Source organism: Mustelus asterias, chromosome 25 (assembly GCF_964213995.1).
Source record: "Mustelus asterias chromosome 25, sMusAst1.hap1.1, whole genome shotgun sequence".
Taxonomy (NCBI): domain Eukaryota; kingdom Metazoa; phylum Chordata; class Chondrichthyes; order Carcharhiniformes; family Triakidae; genus Mustelus; species Mustelus asterias.
In genome coordinates, this window is record NC_135825.1 from 55,987,019 (window position 1) to 56,009,141 (window position 22,123).

The following is a 22,123-nucleotide window of genomic DNA, read 5'->3' on the forward strand; positions in this document are numbered from 1 at the left end:
CCGCTCTCTGGGTCACTGTTTCCCCCGGGCCCCGCTCCCAGGTTCACTGTTTCCCCCGGGCCCCGCTCTCTGGTTCACTGTTTCCCCCCCCCGGGCCCCGCTCTCTGGTTCACTGTTTCCCCCCCCCGGGCCCCGCTCCCAGGTTCACTGTTTCCCCCGGGCCCCGCTCTCTGGTTCACTGTTTCCCCCGGGCCCCGCTCTCTGGTTCACTGTTTCCCCCGGGCCCCGCTCCCTGGTTCACTGTTTCCCCCGGGCCCCGCCCCCTGGTTCACTGTTTCCCCCGGGCCCCGCTCTCTGGTTCACTGTTTCCCCCGGGCCCCGCTCTCTGGTTCACTGTTTCCCCCGGGCCCCGCTCCCAGGTTCACTGTTTCCCCCCGGGCCCCGCTCCCTGGTTCACTGTTTCCCCCCCCGGGCCCCGCCCCCTGGTTCACTGTTTCCCCCGGGCCCCGCTCCCAGGTTCACTGTTTCCCCCCCCGGGCCCCGCTCCCTGGTTCACTGTTTCCCCCGGGCCCCGCTCCCTGGTTCACTGTTTCCCCCTGGGCCCCGCTCTCTGGTTCACTGTTTCCCTCCCGGGCCCCGCTCTCTGATTCACTGTTTCCCCCCCCGGGCCCCGCTCTCTGGTTCACTGTTTCCCTCCCGGGCCCCGCTCCCTGGTTCACTGTTTCCCCCCCCGGGCCCCGCTCTCTGGTTCACTGTTTCCCCCCCGGGCCCCGCTCCCTGATTCACTGTTTCCCCCCCCGGGCCCCGCTCCCTGGTTCACTGTTTCCCTCCCGGGCCCCGCTCCCTGGTTCACTGTTTCCCTCCCGGGCCCCGCTCCCTGATTCACTGTTTCCCCCCCCGGGCCCCGCTCTCTGGTTCACTGTTTCCCTCCCGGGCCCCGCTCCCTGATTCACTGTTTCCCCCCCCGGGCCCCGCTCCCTGGTTCACTGTTTCCCCCCCGGGCCCCGCTCTCTGGTTCACTGTTTCCCTCCCGGGCCCCGCTCCCAGGTTCACTGTTTCCCCCCCCCGGGCCCCGCTCCCAGGTTCACTGTTTCCCCCCCGGGCCCCGCTCTCTGGTTCACTGTTTCCCCCGGGCCCGACTCCCAGGTTCACTGTTTCCCCCCCCCGGGCCCCGCTCCCAGGTTCACTGTTTCCCCCCCGGGCCCCGCTCCCTGGTTCACTGTTTCCCCCGGGCCCCACTCTCTGGTTCACTGTTTCCCCCCCCGGGCCCCACTCCCAGGGTCACTGTTTCCCCCCCGGGCCCCGCTCTCTGGGTCACTGTTTCCCCCCCGGGCCCCGCTCTCTGGGTCACTGTTTCCCCCCCGGGCCCCGCTCTCTGGTTCACTGTTTCCCCCGGGCCCCGCTCCCTGGTTCACTGTTTCCCCCGGGCCCCGCTCTCTGGTTCACTGTTTCCCCCGGGCCCCGCCCCCTGGTTCACTGTTTCCCCCCCCCGGGCCCCGCTCCCTGGTTCACTGTGTCCCCCGGGCCCCGCTCCCAGGTTCACTGTTTCCCCCGGGCCCCGCTCCCTGGTTCACTGTTTCCCCCCCCCGGGCCCCGCTCTCTGGTTCACTGTTTCCCCCGGGCCCCGCTCTCTGGGTCACTGTTTCCCCCGGGCCCCGCTCCCAGGTTCACTGTTTCCCCCGGGCCCCGCTCTCTGGTTCACTGTTTCCCCCCCCCGGGCCCCGCTCTCTGGTTCACTGTTTCCCCCCCCCGGGCCCCGCTCCCAGGTTCACTGTTTCCCCCGGGCCCCGCTCTCTGGTTCACTGTTTCCCCCGGGCCCCGCTCCCTGGGTCACTGTTTCCCCCGGGCCCCACTCTCTGGTTCACTGTTTCCCCCGGGCCCCACTCTCTGGTTCACTGTTTCCCCCCCCCGGGCCCCGCTCTCTGGTTCACTGTTTCCCCCCCCCGGGCCCCGCTCCCAGGTTCACTGTTTCCCCCGGGCCCCGCTCTCTGGTTCACTGTTTCCCCCGGGCCCCGCTCCCTGGGTCACTGTTTCCCCCGGGCCCCACTCTCTGGTTCACTGTTTCCCCCCCCCGGGCCCCGCTCCCAGGTTCACTGTTTCCCCCGGGCCCCGCTCCCTGGTTCACTGTTTCCCCCGGGCCCCGCCCCCTGGTTCACTGTTTCCCCCGGGCCCCGCTCTCTGGTTCACTGTTTCCCCCGGGCCCCGCTCTCTGGTTCACTGTTTCCCCCGGGCCCCGCTCCCAGGTTCACTGTTTCCCCCCGGGCCCCGCTCCCTGGTTCACTGTTTCCCCCCCCGGGCCCCGCCCCCTGGTTCACTGTTTCCCCCGGGCCCCGCTCCCAGGTTCACTGTTTCCCCCCCCGGGCCCCGCTCCCTGGTTCACTGTTTCCCCCGGGCCCCGCTCCCTGGTTCACTGTTTCCCCCTGGGCCCCGCTCTCTGGTTCACTGTTTCCCTCCCGGGCCCCGCTCTCTGATTCACTGTTTCCCCCCCCGGGCCCCGCTCTCTGGTTCACTGTTTCCCTCCCGGGCCCCGCTCCCTGGTTCACTGTTTCCCCCCCCGGGCCCCGCTCTCTGGTTCACTGTTTCCCCCCCGGGCCCCGCTCCCTGATTCACTGTTTCCCCCCCCGGGCCCCGCTCCCTGGTTCACTGTTTCCCTCCCGGGCCCCGCTCCCTGATTCACTGTTTCCCCCCCCGGGCCCCGCTCTCTGGTTCACTGTTTCCCTCCCGGGACCCGCTCCCTGATTCACTGTTTCCCCCCCCGGGCCCCGCTCCCTGGTTCACTGTTTCCCCCCCGGGCCCCGCTCTCTGGTTCACTGTTTCCCTCCCGGGCCCCGCTCCCTGGTTCACTGTTTCCCCCCCCCCGGGCCCCGCTCCCAGGGTCACTGTTTCCCCCCCCGGGCCCCGCTCCCTGGGTCACTGTTTCCCCCCCCCGGGCCCCGCTCCCTGGTTCACTGTTTCCCCCCCGGGCCCCGCTCCCTGGTTCACTGTTTCCCCCCCGGGCCCCGCTCCCTGGTTCACTGTTTCCCCCCCGGGCCCCGCTCCCTGGTTCACTGTTTCCCCCCCCGGGCCCCGCTCCCTGGGTCACTGTTTCCCCCCCCGGGCCCCGCTCCCTGGTTCACTGTTTCCCCCCTGGGCCCCGCTCCCTGGTTCACTGTTTCCCCCCCGGGCCCCGCTCCCAGGTTCACTGTTTCCCCCCCGGGCCCCGCTCCCTGGTTCACTGTTTCCCCCCTGGGCCCCGCTCTCTGGTTCACTGTTTCCCCCCTGGGCCCCGCTCCCTGGTTCACTGTTTCCCCCCCGGGCCCCGCTCCCAGGGTCACTGTTTCCCCCCCGGGCCCCGCTCCCTGGGTCACTGTTTCCCCCCCCGGGCCCCGCTCCCTGGTTCACTGTTTCCCCCCTGGGCCCCGCTCCCTGGTTCACTGTTTCCCCCCCGGGCCCCGCTCCCTGGTTCACTGTTTTCCCCCCGGGCCCCACTCTCTGGTTCACTGTTTCCCCCCCGGGCCCCGCTCCCTGGTTCACTGTTTTCCCCCCGGGCCCCACTCTCTGGTTCACTGTTTCCCCCCCCGGGCCCCGCTCCCTGGTTCACTGTTTCCCCCCCCGGGCCCCGCTCCCTGGTTCACTGTTTCCCCCGGGCCCCGCCCCCTGATTCACTGTTTCCCCCGGGCCCCACTCTCTGGGTCACTGTTTCCCCCGGGCCCCGCTCCCTGGTTCACTGTTTCCCCCGGGCCCCGCTCTCTGGTTCACTGTTTCCCCCGGGCCCCGCTCTCTGGTTCACTGTTTCCCCCGGGCCCCGCTCTCTGGTTCACTGTTTCCCCCGGGCCCCGCTCCCAGGTTCACTGTTTCCCCCGGGCCCCGCTCCCAGGTTCACTGTTTCCCCCCGGGCCCCGCTCCCTGGTTCACTGTTTCCCCCCCCGGGCCCCGCTCTCTGGTTCACTGTTTCCCCCCCCGGGCCCCGCCCCCTGGTTCACTGTTTCCCCCGGGCCCCGCTCCCAGGGTCACTGTTTCCCCCCCCGGGCCCCGCTCCCTGGGTCACTGTTTCCCCCCCCGGGCCCCGCTCCCTGGTTCACTGTTTCCCCCCCGGGCCCCGCTCCCTGGTTCACTGTTTCCCCCCCGGGCCCCGCTCCCTGGTTCACTGTTTCCCCCCCGGGCCCCGCTCCCTGGTTCACTGTTTCCCCCCCCGGGCCCCGCTCCCTGATTCACTGTTTCCCCCGGGCCCCGCTCCCTGGTTCACTGTTTCCCCCCCGGGCCCCGCTCCCTGGTTCACTGTTTCCCCCCCGGGCCCCGCTCCCTGGTTCACTGTTTCCCCCGGGCCCCGCTCCCTGATTCACTGTTTCCCCCGGGCCCCGCTCCCAGGGTCACTGTTTCCCCCCCGGGCCCCGCTCCCTGGTTCACTGTTTTCCCCCCCGGGCCCCGCTCCCTGGTTCACTGTTTTCCCCCCCGGGCCCCGCTCCCTGATTCACTGTTTCCCCCCCCGGGCCCCGCTCCCTGGTTCACTGTTTCCCCCGGGCCCCGCTCCCTGGTTCACTGTTTCCCCCCCCGGGCCCCGCTCCCTGGTTCACTGTTTCCCCCGGGCCCCACTCTCTGGGTCACTGTTTCCCCCGGGCCCCGCTCCCTGGGTCACTGTTTCCCCCGGGCCCCGCTCCCTGGGTCACTGTTTCCCCCCTGGGCCCCGCTCCCTGGTTCACTGTTTCCCCCCCGGGCCCCGCTCCCAGGTTCACTGTTTCCCCCCCGGGCCCCGCTCCCAGGTTCACTGTTTCCCCCCCGGGCCCCGCTCCCTGGTTCACTGTTTCCCCCCCGGGCCCCGCTCCCTGGTTCACTGTTTCCCCCGGGCCCCGCTCCCTGGGTCACTGTTTCCCCCGGGCCCCGCTCTCTGGTTCACTGTTTCCCCCCCCCGGGCCCCGCTCCCTGGTTCACTGTTTCCCCCCCCGGGCCCCGCTCCCTGGTTCACTGTTTCCCCCCCGGGCCCCGCTCCCTGGTTCACTGTTTCCCTCCCGGGCCCCGCTCCCTGGTTCACTGTTTCCCCCGGGCCCCGCTCCCTGGTTCACTGTTTCCCCCCCGGGCCCCACTCTCTGGGTCACTGTTTCCCCCCCCGGGCCCCGCTCCCTGGTTCACTGTTTCCCCCCCCGGGCCCCGCTCCCAGGTTCACTGTTTCCCCCCCCGGGCCCCGCTCCCTGGTTCACTGTTTCCCCCCCCCCGGGCCCCACTCTCTGGTTCACTGTTTCCCCCCCCGGGCCCCGCTCCCTGGTTCACTGTTTCCCCCCCCCGGGCCCCACTCTCTGGTTCACTGTTTCCCCCCCCGGGCCCCGCTCCCTGGTTCACTGTTTCCCCCCCCGGGCCCCGCTCCCTGGTTCACTGTTTCCCCCGGGCCCCGCTCCCTGGTTCACTGTTTCCCCCGGGCCCCGCTCCCTGGTTCACTGTTTCCCCCCCCGGGCCCCGCTCCCTGGTTCACTGTTTCCCCCCCCGGGCCCCGCTCTCTGGTTCACTGTTTCCCCCCCCGGGCCCCACTCCCTGGTTCACTGTTTCCCCCTGGGCCCCGGTCTCTGGTTCACTGTTTCCCCCGGGCCCCGCTCCCTGGGTCACTGTTTCCCCCGGGTCCCACTCTCTGGTTCACTGTTTCCCCCGGGCCCCGCTCCCTGGGTCACTGTTTCCCCCGGGCCCCGCTCTCTGGGTCACTGTTTCCCCCCCGGGCCCCGCTCCCTGGGTCACTGTTTCCCCCGGGCCCCGCTCCCTGGGTCACTGTTTCCCCCCCGGGCCCCGCTCTCTGGTTCACTGTTTCCCCCCCCGGGCCCCGCTCTCTGGGTCACTGTTTCCCCCCCCGGGCCCCGCTCCCTGGTTCACTGTTTCCCCCGGGCCCCGCTCCCTGGGTCACTGTTTCCCCCCCCGGGCCCCGCTCCCTGGTTCACTGTTTCCCCCCCCGGGCCCCGCTCTCTGGTTCACTGTTTCCCCCCCCGGGCCCCGCCCCCTGGTTCACTGTTTCCCCCGGGCCCCGCTCCCAGGTTCACTGTATCCCCCGGGCCCCGCTCCCAGGTTCACTGTTTCCCCCGGGCCCCGCTCCCAGGGTCACTGTTTCCCCCGGGCCCCGCCCCCTGGTTCACTGTTTCCCCCGGGCCCCGCTCCCAGGTTCACTGTTTCCCCCGGGCCCCGCTCCCTGGGTCACTGTTTCCCCCGGGCCCCGCTCTCTGGGTCACTGTTTCCCCCCCGGGCCCCGCTCCCTGGGTCACTGTTTCCCCCGGGCCCCGCTCCCTGGGTCACTGTTTCCCCCCCGGGCCCCGCTCTCTGGTTCACTGTTTCCCCCCCGGGCCCCGCTCTCTGGGTCACTGTTTCCCCCCCCGGGCCCCGCTCCCTGGTTCACTGTTTCCCCCGGGCCCCGCTCCCTGGGTCACTGTTTCCCCCCCCGGGCCCCGCTCCCTGGTTCACTGTTTCCCCCCCCGGGCCCCGCTCTCTGGTTCACTGTTTCCCCCCCCGGGCCCCGCCCCCTGGTTCACTGTTTCCCCCGGGCCCCGCTCCCAGGTTCACTGTATCCCCCGGGCCCCGCTCCCAGGTTCACTGTTTCCCCCGGGCCCCGCTCCCAGGGTCACTGTTTCCCCCGGGCCCCGCCCCCTGGTTCACTGTTTCCCCCGGGCCCCGCTCCCAGGTTCACTGTTTCCCCCGGGCCCCGCTCCCAGGGTCACTGTTTCCCCCGGGCCCCGCTCCCAGGTTCACTGTTTCCCCCGGGCCCCGCTCCCTGGTTCACTGTTTCTCCCGGGCCCCGCTCCCTGGTTCACTGTTTCCCCCCCGGGCCCCGCTCCCAGGGTCACTGTTTCCCCCGGGCCCCGCTCCCAGGTTCACTGTTTCCCCCGGGCCCCGCTCCCTGGTTCACTGTTTCTCCCGGGCCCCGCTCCCTGGTTCACTGTTTCCCCCCCGGGCCCCGCTCTCTGGTTCACTGTTTCCCCCGGGCCCCGTCTCTGGTTCACTGTTTCCCCCGGGCCCCGCTCCCAGGGTCACTGTTTCCCCCGGGCCCCGCTCCCAGGGTCACTGTTTCCCCCGGGCCCCGCCCCCTGGTTCACTGTTTCCCCCGGGCCCCGCTCCCTGGTTCACTGTTTCCCCCGGGCCCCGCTCCCTGGTTCACTGTTTCCCCCCCGGGCCCCGCTCTCTGGTTCACTGTTTCCCCCGGGCCCCGCTCCCTGGTTCACTGTTTCCCCCCCGGGCCCCGCCCCCTGGTTCACTGTTTCCCCCGGGCCCCACTCCCTGGTTCACTGTTTCCCCCGGGCCCCGCTCCCTGGTTCACTGTTTCCCCCGGGCCCCGCCCACTGGTTCACTGTTTCCCCCCCGGGCCCCGCTCCCTGGTTCACTGTTTCCCCCCCCGGGCCCCGCCCCCTGGTTCACTGTTTCCCCCCCGGGCCCCGCTCCCTGGTTCACTGTTTCCCCCCCGGGCCCCGCTCCCTGGTTCACTGTTTCCCCCCCGGGCCCCGCTCCCTGGTTCACTGTTTCCCCCCCGGGCCCCGCTCCCTGGTTCACTGTTTCCCCCCCGGGCCCCGCTCCCTGGTTAGAACATAGAACATAGAACATTACAGCGCAGAACAGGCCCTTCGGCCCACGATGTTGCACCGACCAGTTAAAAAAAAAAACTGTGACCCTCCAACCTAAACCAATTTCTTTTCGTCCAGACCCTCCAACCTAAACCAATTTCTTTTCGTCCATGAACCTATCTACGGATCTCTTAAACGCCCCCAAACTAGGCGCATTTACTACTGATGCTGGCAGGGCATTCCAATCCCTCACCACCCTCTGGGTAAAGAACCTACCCCTGACATCGGTTCTATAACTACCCCCCCTCAATTTAAAGCCATGCCCCCTCGTGCTGGATTTCTCCATCAGAGGAAAAAGGCTATCACTATCCACCCTATCTAAACCTCTAATCATCTTATATGTTTCAATAAGATCCCCTCTTAGCCGCCGCCTTTCCAGCGAAAACAATCCCAAATCCCTCAGCCTCTCCTCATAGGATCTCCCCTCCATACCAGGCAACATCCTGGTAAACCTCCTCTGCACCCTCTCCAAAGCCTCCACATCCTTCCTGTAATGTGGGGACCACATTCACTGTTTCCCCCGGGCCCCGCCCCCTGGTTCACTGTTTCCCCCCCGGGCCCCGCTCTCTGGTTCACTGTTTCCCCCCCCGGGCCCCGCTCCCTGGTTCACTGTTTCCCCCCCCGGGCCCCACTCCCTGGTTCACTGTTTCCCCCCCGGGCCCCGCTCCCTGGTTCACTGTTTCCCCCCCCGGGCCCCACTCTCTGGTTCACTGTTTCCCCCCCGGGCCCCGCTCCCTGGTTCACTGTTTCCCCCCCCGGGCCCCACTCTCTGGTTCACTGTTTCCCCCCCCGGGCCCCGCTCTCTGGTTCACTGTTTCCCTCCCGGGCCCCGCTCTCTGGTTCACTGTTTCCCCCGGGCCCCACTCTCTGGTTCACTGTTTCCCTCCCGGGCCCCGCTCTCTGGTTCACTGTTTCCCCCGGGCCCCGCTCTCTGGTTCACTGTTTCCCCCGGGCCCCGCTCCCTGGTTCACTGTTTCCCCCCCCGGGCCCCACTCCCTGGTTCACTGTTTCCCCCCCCGGGCCCCGCTCCCTGGTTCACTGTTTCCCCCCCCGGGCCCCACTCCCTGGTTCACTGTTTCCCCCCCCGGGCCCCACTCCCTGGGTCACTGTTTCCCCCCCCGGGCCCCGCTCCCTGGGTCACTGTTTCCCCCCCCGGGCCCCACTCTCTGGTTCACTGTTTCCCGCCCCCGGGCCCCGCTCTCTGGGTCACTGTTTCCCCCCCCGGGCCCCGCTCCCTGATTCACTGTTTCCCCCCCCGGGCCCCGCTCCCTGGTTCACTGTTTCCCCCCCCGGGCCCCGCTCCCTGATTCACTGTTTCCCCCCCCGGGCCCCGCTCTCTGGGTCACTGTTTCCCCCCCGGGCCCCGCTCCCTGGTTCACTGTTTCCCCCCCCGGGCCCCGCTCCCTGGTTCACTGTTTCCCCCGGGCCCCGCTCCCTGATTCACTGTTTCCCCCCCCGGGCCCCACTCTCTGGTTCACTGTTTCCCCCGGGCCCCGCTCCCTGATTCACTGTTTCCCCCGGGCCCCGCTCCCTGATTCACTGTTTCCCCCCCCGGGCCCCGCTCTCTGGTTCACTGTTTCCCCCCCCGGGCCCCGCTCCCTGGTTCACTGTTTCCCCCTGGGCCCCGGTCTCTGGTTCACTGTTTCCCCCGGGCCCCGCTCCCTGGTTCACTGTTTCCCCCGGGCCCCGCTCTCTGGGTCACTGTTTCCCCCCCCGGGCCCCGCTCTCTGGGTCACTGTTTCCCCCTCCGGGTCCCACTCTCTGGTTCACTGTTTCCCCCGGGCCCCGCTCTCTGGGTCACTGTTTCCCCCGGGCCCCGCTCCCAGGTTCACTGTTTCCCCCGGGCCCCGCTCTCTGGTTCACTGTTTCCCCCGGGCCCCGTCTCTGGTTCACTGTTTCCCCCGGGCCCCGCTCTCTGGTTCACTGTTTCCCCCGGGCCCCGCTCCCTGGTTCACTGTTTCCCCCGGGCCCCGCTCCCTGGTTCACTGTTTCCCCCCCGGGCCCCGCTCTCTGGTTCACTGTTTCCCCCGGGCCCCGCTCCCAGGGTCACTGTTTCCCCCTGGGCCCCGCTCTCTGGTTCACTGTTTCCCCCGGGCCCCGCTCCCTGGTTCACTGTTTCCCCCGGGCCCCGCTCCCTGGTTCACTGTTTCCCCCCCGGGCCCCGCTCCCTGGTTCACTGTTTCCCCCGGGCCCCGCTCCCTGGTTCACTGTTTCCCCCCCGGGCCCCGCTCTCTGGTTCACTGTTTCCCCCGGGCCCCGCTCTCTGGTTCACTGTTTCCCCCGGGCCCCGCTCCCTGGTTCACTGTTTCCCCCCGGGCCCCGCTCCCTGGTTCACTGTTTCCCCCCCGGGCCCCGCCCCCTGGTTCACTGTTTCCCCCCCCCGGGCCCCACTCTCTGGTTCACTGTTTCCCTCCCGGGCCCCGCTCTCTGGTTCACTGTTTCCCCCCCCGGGCCCCACTCCCTGGTTCACTGTTTCCCCCCCCGGGCCCCACTCCCTGGTTCACTGTTTCCCCCCCCGGGCCCCACTCCCTGGTTCACTGTTTCCCCCCCCGGGCCCCACTCCCTGGTTCACTGTTTCCCCCCCCGGGCCCCACTCCCTGGTTCACTGTTTCCCCCCCCGGGCCCCGCTCCCTGGTTCACTGTTTCCCCCCCGGGCCCCACTCCCTGGTTCACTGTTTCCCCCCCGGGCCCCGCTCCCTGGGTCACTGTTTCCCCCCCGGGCCCCACTCCCTGGTTCACTGTTTCCCCCCCCGGGCCCCGCTCCCTGGTTCACTGTTTCCCCCCCGGGCCCCGCTCCCAGGTTCACTGTTTCCCCCCCGGGCCCCGCTCCCTGGTTCACTGTTTTCCCCCCGGGCCCCACTCTCTGGTTCACTGTTTCCCCCCCGGGCCCCGCTCCCTGGTTCACTGTTTTCCCCCCGGGCCCCACTCTCTGGTTCACTGTTTCCACCCCCGGGCCCCGCTCCCTGGTTCACTGTTTCCCCCCCGGGCCCCGCTCCCTGGTTCACTGTTTCCCCCCCCGGGCCCCGCTCCCTGGTTCACTGTTTCCCCCCCCCGGGCCCCGCTCCCTGATTCACTGTTTCCCCCCCCGGGCCCCGCTCCCTGGTTCACTGTTTCCCCCCCCGGGCCCCGCTCCCTGGTTCACTGTTTCCCCCCCGGGCCCCGCTCCCTGGTTCACTGTTTCCCCCCGGGCCCCACTCTCTGGTTCACTGTTTCCCCCGGGCCCCGCCCCCTGATTCACTGTTTCCCCCCCCGGGCCCCACTCTCTGGGTCACTGTTTCCCCCGGGCCCCGCTCCCTGGTTCACTGTTTCCCCTTGGGCCCCGCTCCCTGGATCACTGTTTCCCCCGGGCCCCGCTCCCTGGGTCACTGTTTCCCCCGGGCCCCGCTCCCTGGTTCACTGTTTCCCCCCTGGGCCCCGCTCCCTGGGTCACTGTTTCCCCCGGGTCCCACTCTCTGGTTCACTGTTTCCCCCGGGCCCCGCTCCCTGGGTCACTGTTTCCCCCGGGCCCCGCTCCCTGGGTCACTGTTTCCCCCGGGCCCCGCTCCCTGGGTCACTGTTTCCCCCGGGCCCCGCTCCCTGGGTCACTGTTTCCCCCCCCGGGCCCCGCTCCCTGGTTCACTGTTTCCCCCGGGCCCCGCTCCCTGGTTCACTGTTTCCCCCGGGCCCCGCTCCCAGGGTCACTGTTTCCCCCTGGGCCCCGCTCCCTGGTTCACTGTTTCCCCCCCGGGCCCCGCTCTCTGGTTCACTGTTTCCCCCGGGCCCCGCTCTCTGGTTCACTGTTTCCCCCCCGGGCCCCGCTCTCTGGTTCACTGTTTCCCCCGGGCCCCGCTCCCAGGGTCACTGTTTCCCCCTGGGCCCCGCTCCCTGGTTCACTGTTTCCCCCGGGCCCCGCTCCCTGGTTCACTGTTTCCCCCTGGGCCCCGCTCCCTGGTTCACTGTTTCCCCCGGGCCCCGCTCCCTGGTTCACTGTTTCCCCCCCGGGCCCCGCTCTCTGGTTCACTGTTTCCCCCGGGCCCCGCTCCCTGGTTCACTGTTTCCCCCCCGGGCCCCGCCCCCTGGTTCACTGTTTCCCCCCCCGGGCCCCACTCCCTGGTTCACTGTTTCCCCCCCCGGGCCCCGCCCCCTGGTTCACTGTTTCCCCCCCCGGGCCCCACTCTCTGGGTCACTGTTTCCCCCCCCGGGCCCCGCTCCCTGGTTCACTGTTTCCCCCCCCGGGCCCCGCTCCCTGATTCACTGTTTCCCCCCCCGGGCCCCGCTCTCTGGTTCACTGTTTCCCCCCCCGGGCCCCGCTCCCTGGTTCACTGTTTCCCCCGGGCCCCACTCTCTGGGTCACTGTTTCCCCCCCGGGCCCCGCTCCCTGGTTCACTGTTTCCCCCCCCGGGCCCCGCTCCCTGATTCACTGTTTCCCCCCCCGGGCCACACTCCCTGGTTCACTGTTTCCCCCCCCGGGCCCCGCTCCCTGGTTCACTGTTTCCCCCCCCGGGCCCCGCTCCCTGGTTCACTGTTTCCCCCCCCGGGCCCCGCTCCCTGGTTCACTGTTTCCCCCGGGCCCCGCTCCCTGGTTCACTGTTTCCCCCCCCGGGCCCCGCTCCCTGGTTCACTGTTTCCCCCTGGGCCCCGGTCTCTGGTTCACTGTTTCCCCCGGGCCCCGCTCCCTGGTTCACTGTTTCCCCCGGGCCCCGCTCTCTGGGTCACTGTTTCCCCCCCCGGGCCCCGCTCTCTGGGTCACTGTTTCCCCCCCCGGGTCCCACTCTCTGGTTCACTGTTTCCCCCGGGCCCCGCTCTCTGGGTCACTGTTTCCCCCGGGCCCCGCTCCCAGGTTCACTGTTTCCCCCGGGCCCCGCTCTCTGGTTCACTGTTTCCCCCGGGCCCCGTCTCTGGTTCACTGTTTCCCCCGGGCCCCGCTCTCTGGTTCACTGTTTCCCCCGGGCCCCGCTCCCTGGTTCACTGTTTCCCCCGGGCCCCGCTCCCTGGTTCACTGTTTCCCCCCCGGGCCCCGCTCTCTGGTTCACTGTTTCCCCCGGGCCCCGCTCCCAGGGTCACTGTTTCCCCCTGGGCCCCGCTCTCTGGTTCACTGTTTCCCCCGGGCCCCGCTCCCTGGTTCACTGTTTCCCCCGGGCCCCGCTCCCTGGTTCACTGTTTCCCCCCCGGGCCCCGCTCCCTGGTTCACTGTTTCCCCCGGGCCCCGCTCCCTGGTTCACTGTTTCCCCCCCGGGCCCCGCTCTCTGGTTCACTGTTTCCCCCGGGCCCCGCTCCCTGGTTCACTGTTTCCCCCCCGGGCCCCGCCCCCTGGTTCACTGTTTCCCCCCCCCGGGCCCCACTCTCTGGTTCACTGTTTCCCTCCCGGGCCCCGCTCTCTGGTTCACTGTTTCCCCCGGGCCCCGCCCCCTGGGTCACTGTTTCCCCCGGGCCCCACTCTCTGGTTCACTGTTTCCCTCCCGGGCCCCGCTCTCTGGTTCACTGTTTCCCCCCCCGGGCCCCACTCCCTGGTTCACTGTTTCCCCCCCCAGGCCCCACTCCCTGGTTCACTGTTTCCCCCCCCGGGCCCCACTCCCTGGTTCACTGTTTCCCCCCCCGGGCCCCACTCCCTGGTTCACTGTTTCCCCCCCCGGGCCCCACTCCCTGGTTCACTGTTTCCCCCCCCGGGCCCCGCTCCCTGGTTCACTGTTTCCCCCCTGGGCCCCGCTCCCAGGTTCACTGTTTCCCCCCCGGGCCCCACTCCCTGGTTCACTGTTTCCCCCCTGGGCCCCGCTCCCTGGGTCACTGTTTCCCCCCCGGGCCCCACTCCCTGGTTCACTGTTTCCCCCCCCGGGCCCCGCTCCCTGGTTCACTGTTTCCCCCCCGGGCCCCGCTCCCAGGTTCACTGTTTCCCCCCCGGGCCCCGCTCCCTGGTTCACTGTTTTCCCCCCGGGCCCCACTCTCTGGTTCACTGTTTCCCCCCCGGGCCCCGCTCCCTGGTTCACTGTTTTCCCCCCGGGCCCCACTCTCTGGTTCACTGTTTCCACCCCCGGGCCCCGCTCCCTGGTTCACTGTTTCCCCCCCCGGGCCCCGCTCCCTGGTTCACTGTTTCCCCCCCCGGGCCCCGCTCCCTGGTTCACTGTTTCCCCCCCCGGGCCCCGCTCCCTGATTCACTGTTTCCCCCCCCGGGCCCCGCTCCCTGGTTCACTGTTTCCCCCCCCGGGCCCCGCTCCCTGGTTCACTGATTCCCCCCCGGGCCCCGCTCCCTGGTTCACTGTTTCCCCCCGGGCCCCACTCTCTGGTTCACTGTTTCCCCCGGGCCCCGCCCCCTGATTCACTGTTTCCCCCACCGGGCCCCACTCTCTGGGTCACTGTTTCCCCCGGGCCCCGCTCCCTGGTTCACTGTTTCCCCCTGGGCCCCGCTCCCTGGGTCACTGTTTCCCCCGGGCCCCGCTCCCTGGGTCACTGTTTCCCCCGGGCCCCGCTCCCTGGGTCACTGTTTCCCCCGGGCCCCGCTCTCTGGGTCACTGTTTCCCCCCCCGGGTCCCACTCTCTGGTTCACTGTTTCCCCCGGGCCCCGTCTCTGGTTCACTGTTTCCCCCGGGCCCCGCTCTCTGGTTCACTGTTTCCCCCGGGCCCCGCTCCCTGGTTCACTGTTTCCCCCGGGCCCCGCTCCCTGGTTCACTGTTTCCCCCCCGGGCCCCGCTCTCTGGTTCACTGTTTCCCCCGGGCCCCGCTCCCAGGGTCACTGTTTCCCCCTGGGCCCCGCTCCCTGGTTCACTGTTTCCCCCGGGCCCCGCTCCCTGGTTCACTGTTTCCCCCTGGGCCCCGCTCCCTGGTTCACTGTTTCCCCCGGGCCCCGCTCCCTGGTTCACTGTTTCCCCCCCGGGCCCCGCTCTCTGGTTCACTGTTTCCCCCGGGCCCCGCTCCCTGGTTCACTGTTTCCCCCCCGGGCCCCGCCCCCTGGTTCACTGTTTCCCCCCCCCGGGCCCCACTCTCTGGTTCACTGTTTCCCTCCCGGGCCCCGCTCTCTGGTTCACTGTTTCCCCCGGGCCCCGCCCCCTGGGTCACTGTTTCCCCCGGGCCCCACTCTCTGGTTCACTGTTTCCCCCCCGGGCCCCGCTCCCTGGTTCACTGTTTCCCCCCCCGGGCCCCACTCCCTGGTTCACTGTTTCCCCCCCCGGGCCCCGCTCCCTGGTTCACTGTTTCCCCCCCCGGGCCCCGCTCCCTGGGTCACTGTTTCCCCCCCCGGGCCCCGCTCCCTGGTTCACTGTTTCCCCCCCCGGGCCCCGCTCCCTGGTTCACTGTTTCCCCCCCCGGGCCCCACTCTCTGGGTCACTGTTTCCACCGGGCCCCGCTCCCTGGTTCACTGTTTCCCCCCCCGGGCCCCGCTCCCAGGTTCACTGTTTCCCCCCCCGGGCCCCGCTCCCTGGTTCACTGTTTCCCCCCCCGGGCCCCGCTCCCTGGTTCACTGTTTCCCCCCCCGGGCCCCGCTCCCTGGTTCACTGTTTCCCCCCCCGGGCCCCACTCTCTGGTTCACTGTTTCCCCCGGGCCCCGCTCTCTGGTTCACTGTTTCCCCCCCCGGGCCCCGCTCCCAGGTTCACTGTTTCCCCCTGGGCCCCGGTCTCTGGTTCACTGTTTCCCCCTGGGCCCCGCTCCCTGATTCACTGTTTCCCCCGGGCCCCGCTCCCAGGGTCACTGTTTCCCTCCCGGGCCCCGCTCTCTGGTTCACTGTTTCCCCCCCCGGGCCCCGCTCCCTGATTCACTGTTTCCCCCCCGGGCCCCGCTCCCTGGTTCACTGTTTCCCCCCCGGGCCCCGCTCCCAGGTTCACTGTTTCCCCCCCGGGCCCCGCTCCCTGATTCACTGTTTCCCCCCCGGGCCCCACTCTCTTGTTCACTGTTTCCCCCTGGGCCCCGCTCCCTGATTCACTGTTTCCCCCGGGCCCCGCCCCCTGGTTCACTGTTTCCCCCCCGGGCCCCACTCTCTGGTTCACTGTTTCCCCCTGGGCCCCGCTCCCTGATTCACTGTTTCCCCCGGGCCCCGCTCCCTGATTCACTGTTTCCCCCGGGCCCCGCTCCCTGATTCACTGTTTCCCCCCCCGGGCCCCGCTCCCTGGTTCACTGTTTCCCCCCCGGGCCCCGCTCCCTGGTTCACTGTTTCCCCCGGGCCCCGCCCCCTGGTTCACTGTTTCCCCCGGGCCCCGCTCCCTGGGTCACTGTTTCCCCCGGGCCCCGCTCCCTGGTTCACTGTTTCCCCCCCCGGGCCCCGCTCCCTGGTTCACTGTTTCCCCCCCGGGCCCCGCTCCCTGGTTCACTGTTTCCCCCCCCGGGCCCCGCTCCCTGGTTCACTGTTTCCCCCCCGGGCCCCGCTCCCTGGTTCACTGTTTCCCCCCCGGGCCCCGCCCCCTGGTTCACTGTTTCCCCCGGGCCCCGCTCCCTGGGTCACTGTTTCCCCCGGGCCCCGCTCCCTGGTTCACTGTTTCCCCCCCCGGGCCCCGCTCCCTGGTTCACTGTTTCCCCCCCGGGCCCCGCTCCCTGGGTCACTGTTTCCCCCCCCGGGCCCCGCTCCCTGGGTCACTGTTTCCCCCCCGGGCCCCGCTCCCAGGTTCACTGTTTCCCCCCCCGGGCCCCGCTCCCTGGTTCACTGTTTCCCCCCCGGGCCCCGCTCCCTGGTTCACTGTTTCCCCCCCGGGCCCCGCTCTCTGGGTCACTGTTTCCCCCCCCGGGCCCCGCTCCCTGATTCACTGTTTCCCCCCCCGGGCCCCGCTCCCTGGTTCACTGTTTCCCCCCCGGGCCCCACTCTCTGGTTCACTGTTTCCCCCCCCGGGCCCCACTCTCTGGGTCACTGTTTCCCCCCCGGGCCCCGCTCCCTGGTTCACTGTTTCCCCCCCGGGCCCCGCTCCCTGGTTCACTGTTTCCCCCCCGGGCCCCGCTCCCTGGTTCACTGTTTCCCCCGGGCCCCGTCTCTGGTTCACTGTTTCCCCCGGGCCCCGCTCTCTGGTTCACTGTTTCCCCCGGGCCCCGCTCCCTGATTCACTGTTTCCCCCCCGGGCCCCGCTCTCTGGGTCACTGTTTCCCCCCCGGGCCCCGCTCCCTGATTCACTGTTTCCCCCCCGGGCCCCGTCCCTGGTTCACTGTTTCCCCCGGGCCCCGCTCCCTGGTTCACTGTTTCCCCCCCGGGCCCCGCTCTCTGATTCACTGTTTCCCCCGGGCCCCGCTCTCTGATTCACTGTTTCCCCCGGGCCCCGCTCCCTGATTCACTGTTTCCCCCCCGGGCCCCGCTCCCTGATTCACTGTTTCCCCGGGCTCCACTATCCAGCTCACTGGGGATTTGATACAGCCCGTACTTTAGGCCAACCTGCTCCAGGTGGTCGAGTTTATGGGTTTGGGAGGAATTGTCGAAGAATTGCTGATTAATTGATGCAATGCATCTTCCTACCATGAGTGGAGAAGGCAGTGAATGTTGTAGCTGGGTGGATCGGGTGCCAATTTAATCAGCTGCTTTATCTGGATCGTGTGAAGCTGTTGAGTGTCGTTGGAGCTGATTATGAAGAAGAGGGCAGGGCAATATTTGTGCATTTATTTTTAGAATAACAGGGCGGTACAGTGGCACAGTGGGTAGCACTGCTGCCGCACAGCGCCAGGGACCCAGGTTCAATTCCGGATCACTGTCTGTGTGGAGTTTGCACTTTCTCCCCGTGTCTGTGTGGGTTTCCTTTGGGTGCTCTGGTTTCCTCCAACAATCTAAAAATGTGCGGGTTCAGTTGATTGGCCATGTTATTGTCAGAGGGATTAGCAGGGTAAATCTGAGGGGATAAGGTCCGGGTGGGATTGTTGTCGGTGCAGATTCAATGGGCTGAATGGCCTCCTTCTGCACTGTTGGGATTCTATGATTCTAATACACCAGTAAGTATATAAAAATTAAACACTGTTGAAATTTCAAAGTGGGATTGGATGGTAGGCAGTTCTATAGCAAGCCATTCCTATTCACAGCACGTCTAAGGCAGTAAATTTAAGATCACAGGATCCAGGTCTTGTGAAAAGAGGGAAATTGGGAGACAGCCTGAAATGTAACAGACCCTGTCCAACTCACAAGTCCTTTTACAATGATGGACCGCAAGGGGCTTGCAAATCCTGATATGCTCTGCAAAGACTCAGTCTTGCAATCAATCTTGGGATATTTCTGGGAGCTGCAAGTGTAGATGCTTCATGGGGATTGTAACTTATGGCTTTGTAGATTTTCTTCAGTGAATGCTCCTGGAAGTCCGCTTAACTCAAGCTCTTGGTTTTCCCGATAGTCGTAGGGCTCTGGTGATAAATGATGTCAGATACATTTTAAATGTCGCAAAGGCTGTGGTATCGATACGGTTAATTATGTTCCTGTAAACGTGATAATTTTTAATGTCACTAACTTACACCTAGTGGTTGGCATGCAATTTAGTGGAGATAACCAGATAGCAGCTGCAAAGCATTTTAAAAATAACTTGTGGTGATTTAATTAGTCCACTGCAATTTTGAGCCAAAATGTGACACCAAGGCCCAGATTTTTGTCCTAATGGAGAGCAGAAATAGCTGAAAGGCCCAGGTCCTGCCCTGATGGAACATTTCTTCTTTTTGAAGGGTGGGCTGAAGACTCGGGCTGGGGTTCATGTTTTATCCAGGCAGCCGGCCATCTAAATCTTCCACTACCTCCACTGAAATGTGACTTTGGCAAGTCTGAAGTATGAAACCTGGCATGTGTAGATTAGACCAGGTAAGGGCTGGTCTGAACTTGGTGGGTTTTTAGGATAGCCAGGGTATTCCTTTGAATCTGGTCCTGGGGCACGTTTGGGAGAGCTAAGGCAACCCCTGGAGTGGGTTAAGAACCCTTTGGGAAAGGTAAGGCACCCTTTTAGATAGGCATGGCACCCACTGAGAATCTAAAAGTAATCATCATTGTGCGTAAGAAGTTCAGAAACTCATTGGAACTGTCAAAGCTGTTAAAGAACTGTCAAAGCTGTCAAAGATCTGTCAAAGTACTTTCAGAACTGTCAAAACTCTTTGGAACTGTCAAAGTAATTAGAACTGTTAAAGTTGTCAAGAGATTTATCTCTGCTCAGCTTTGCATTTAAAAAAGTGTGGAGTGCAAGAAATCAGACACTGAAATTCATTCCAAAGTCCAACAGCTATCATTATAGGACTTTTGCTGCAATAAGGGTTTTTTTTTGTTTAAAATTGTGGCACATCATGAGACACACTACTTTATGTCAGCGTGGCAGATACTGGGTGAGTTGGCATAGCGGGGTAAGGTGTGGGGGGCTGGGTTGGCATGAGTTGGTACTCAGTTGAAATGGGGCCATAAAGGGCCATGAGGATGAGTGGGGGACATATGTTGGCACACAGGTTATAATGGGCTACGGAGATGAGGGGGACATGGGTCAACGTAGGGTGTATGAGGGCCGTGGGTTTGGGTGAAGGGAATGAATCATAGAGTCATCATAGAATCATAGAGTCTCTACAGTACAGAAGGAGGCCATTCAGCCCATTGAGTCTGTACCAACCACAATCCCACCCAATCCCTATTCCCATAACCCCATGCATTCACCCTGCTAATCCCCTGACACTCAGGGTCAATTTAGCATGGCCAATCAACCTAAACTGCACAGCTTTGGACTGTGGGAGGAAACTGGAGTGATGCGCTATCAATTAGGCAAAAGACTACTTGTGTGCCAATACAACTGTAGGCTTTTATTCATTACAGAACCAGGAGCACATCCCAACAGATAACCGACCCGAACTGAACAAGGGGGAGGAAACAGCCACCTTTATACTAGGTGACAGGGGGAGGAGCCGGCAGGGGATGTGTCCAGGCATGGCAAACACACAACGGTGGTCCCGGCAGGATAAACTGAAGTCAACCACATGGAGCACCCAGGGGAAACCCACGCAGACATGGGGAGAACGTGCAAACTCTGCACAGTTACCCAAGGTCGGAATTGAACCTGGAACTCTGGCGCTATGAGGCAGCAGTGCTACCCACTGTGACACCATGCCGCCCCATGAGCTGGCATTGGGGAGTGGATGTGATCATGATGTGCATAGGTTGGTGTGGATGGGGCATGGGAAGTGTGGGAGGGGGAGGCGAGGTGAAAAGGGTGAAGAGTGAGGGTTGGTAAACTAGTTTTAATCATTTTTAAATTAAATCCAACACAATGCAAGAGCATCCAACCCACCTCAGCACCTCCACGCTCATCCCGACTTCTAAACCGCCCATCCCGCTGAAATGAAAATTGGAACTGTGGGCTGCCATTCATAAATGTTGGGTTCACAGAGATGGGAATTCTCCTGTCTCAGTGCATTTTACCTGGGAGCACAAATCTGACCAAAAACTACTCTGAGAGAAAGCAGACATGTTTGTTGCCCCTTGCTAACTATCCTTGAGAGGAGTCAAGAGTCAACCCCATTTCTGTGAATCATGTGTACGCCAGACTGGATAAGGAGGGCAGATTCCTTTCCCTAAAGAGCACTAGTGAAACAGGTAGGTTTTTATTGTAATCAGTGATAGTTTCATCATTACCGGTTCTGAGACTGTGCAGTTGCTCTAAACTTATTCCTGAACATATTTTTTACAGCGATCCTGATAACTAAAGCAAAATCCTTAAAATATATTGGGTGGAATTTTCCCGTCCCGCTCGCCATGGGAACCGTAACGAGCGGGGGCGGATCATGCAAATGTCCGTTGACCGCAGGAGGAATTTTCCGGTCTTGGGGGGAGCGAGTGTGGCTGAAAAATCCTTCCTATTGTCTCAGCAACTCTCACTTTATCACCAGCAAGTTTAAGTATAGAAGGAAGACAGCCTTTGCTAGTTTTGTGGCTGGAAACTTTATTTTCAATTTGTCATCCTCAGGAAGTTTGTTCTTCGCATGCTTTGTGTGTTGAATATCACACAGTAGATATTGACTGCAACGAGATTTGAGGACAGAGAGTAATTTCATTGGAGTCTCTGTCCAAGAATGCCCTTTTAGGTAGTGATTAATGATTTGATTTGATTTGATTTATTATTGTCACATGTATTAACCTACAGTGCAAAGTATTGTTTCTTGTGTGCTATACAGACAGAGCATACCGTTCATAGAGAAGGAAACGAGAGAGTGCAGAATGTAGTGTTACAGTCATAGCTAGGGTGTAGAGAAAGATCAACTTAATGCAAGGTAAGTCCATTCAAAAGTCTGACAGCAGCAGGGAAGAAGCTATTCTTGAGTCGGTTGGTACGTGACCTCAGGCTTTTGTATCTTTTTCCCGACGGAAGAAGGTGGAAGAATGTCCGGGGTGCGTGGGGTCCTTAATTATGCTGGCTGCTTTGCCGAGGCAGCGGGAAGTGTAGGCAGAGTCAATGGATGGGAGGCTGGTTTGCTTGATGGATTGGGCTATATTCACGACCTTTTGTAGTTCCTTGCGGTCTTGGGCAGAGCAGGAGCCATACCAAGCTGTGATACAACCAGAAAGAATGTTTTTATATGGTGCATCTGTATAATGTTTATTTGTGTTTTTTTTATTCATTCGTGGGACATGGGCGTCGCTGGCTGGCCAGCATTTATTGCCCATCCCTAGTTGCCCTTGAGAAGGTGGTGGTGAGCTGCCTTCTTGAATCGCTGCAGTCCATGTTCTGTGGGTTGACCCACAATGCCGTTAGGGAGGGAATTCCAGGATTTTGACACAGCGACTGCAAAGGAACGGCGATATATTTCCAAGTCAGGATGGTGAGAGGCTTGGAGGGGAACTTGCAGGTGGTGGTGTTCCCATTTATCTGCTGCCCTTCTAGATGGAAGTGGTTGTGGGTTTGGAAGGTGCTGCCTAAGGATCTTTGGTGAATTGCTGCAGTGCATCTTGTAGATAGTACACACACTGCTGCTACTGAGCGTCAGTGGTGGAGGGAGTGGATGTTTGAAGATGTGGTGCCAAGGGAATAATCTGAGTTGCTGATGAAACACAAATATTCTTGTTGGGTTTGGTTAAATGATGCTGGATGTTTGGAAATTGCACATACTTTAAATATAAATTAGAAATGCGATAAGACTGAGGTGCAGCCCATGGGGAGAGAAAGAGAAACTGGAAATCCCTAAGAACCATTCATTCATCACTTCTTCCTTGCCCTTCATCATGCTAAATTGACCCTTAGTGTCAGGGGGACTAGCTAGGGTAAATACATGGGGTTATGGGGATAGGGCCTGGGTGGGATTGTGGTCGGAGCAAACTCGATGGACCAAATGGCCTTCTTCTGCACTGTAGGATTATATGATATATATATATGTTATGGAGTGGAATCACATGCATAGAATTTTGTCTCACATTTTGGTAATAAAATTCTTGTCTGTGCAACGATGAGGTTGAGTTATTCTCCTGGTTGACTGCTGTAGTAATGTCTCGTTGCAGAGTTTTCCTTCATGTCCCACTGCAGTCTCTTAGAAAACAGTGGAACAGTGAATGTTGACGCAGAATGTGCAGCATTGTGGGTTCTGCTGGTTTGCTGTGGACACCTGGTTTATATGGGGCTGTTTTAAGCTGTAGGGGAAAGCTCCCTATCAGTCAGTGGCCTGTGAGGAAGGTGACCTTACTTGGGTCTTCCACGCCAGAATAAGAAAATGGTTTTCATTCATCTGTGCTCTGCCTGAAGGCAAGTCC

General features: G+C 64.3%; 1 protein-coding gene across 5 annotated transcripts in view; it reads left to right on the forward strand.

The window, feature by feature from the left end:
* LOC144479199 (tetraspanin-18B-like) overlaps positions 1-22,123 on the forward strand; it is a 149,968-nt gene that overhangs the window by 51,585 nt on the left and 76,260 nt on the right. The window lies entirely within an intron of this gene.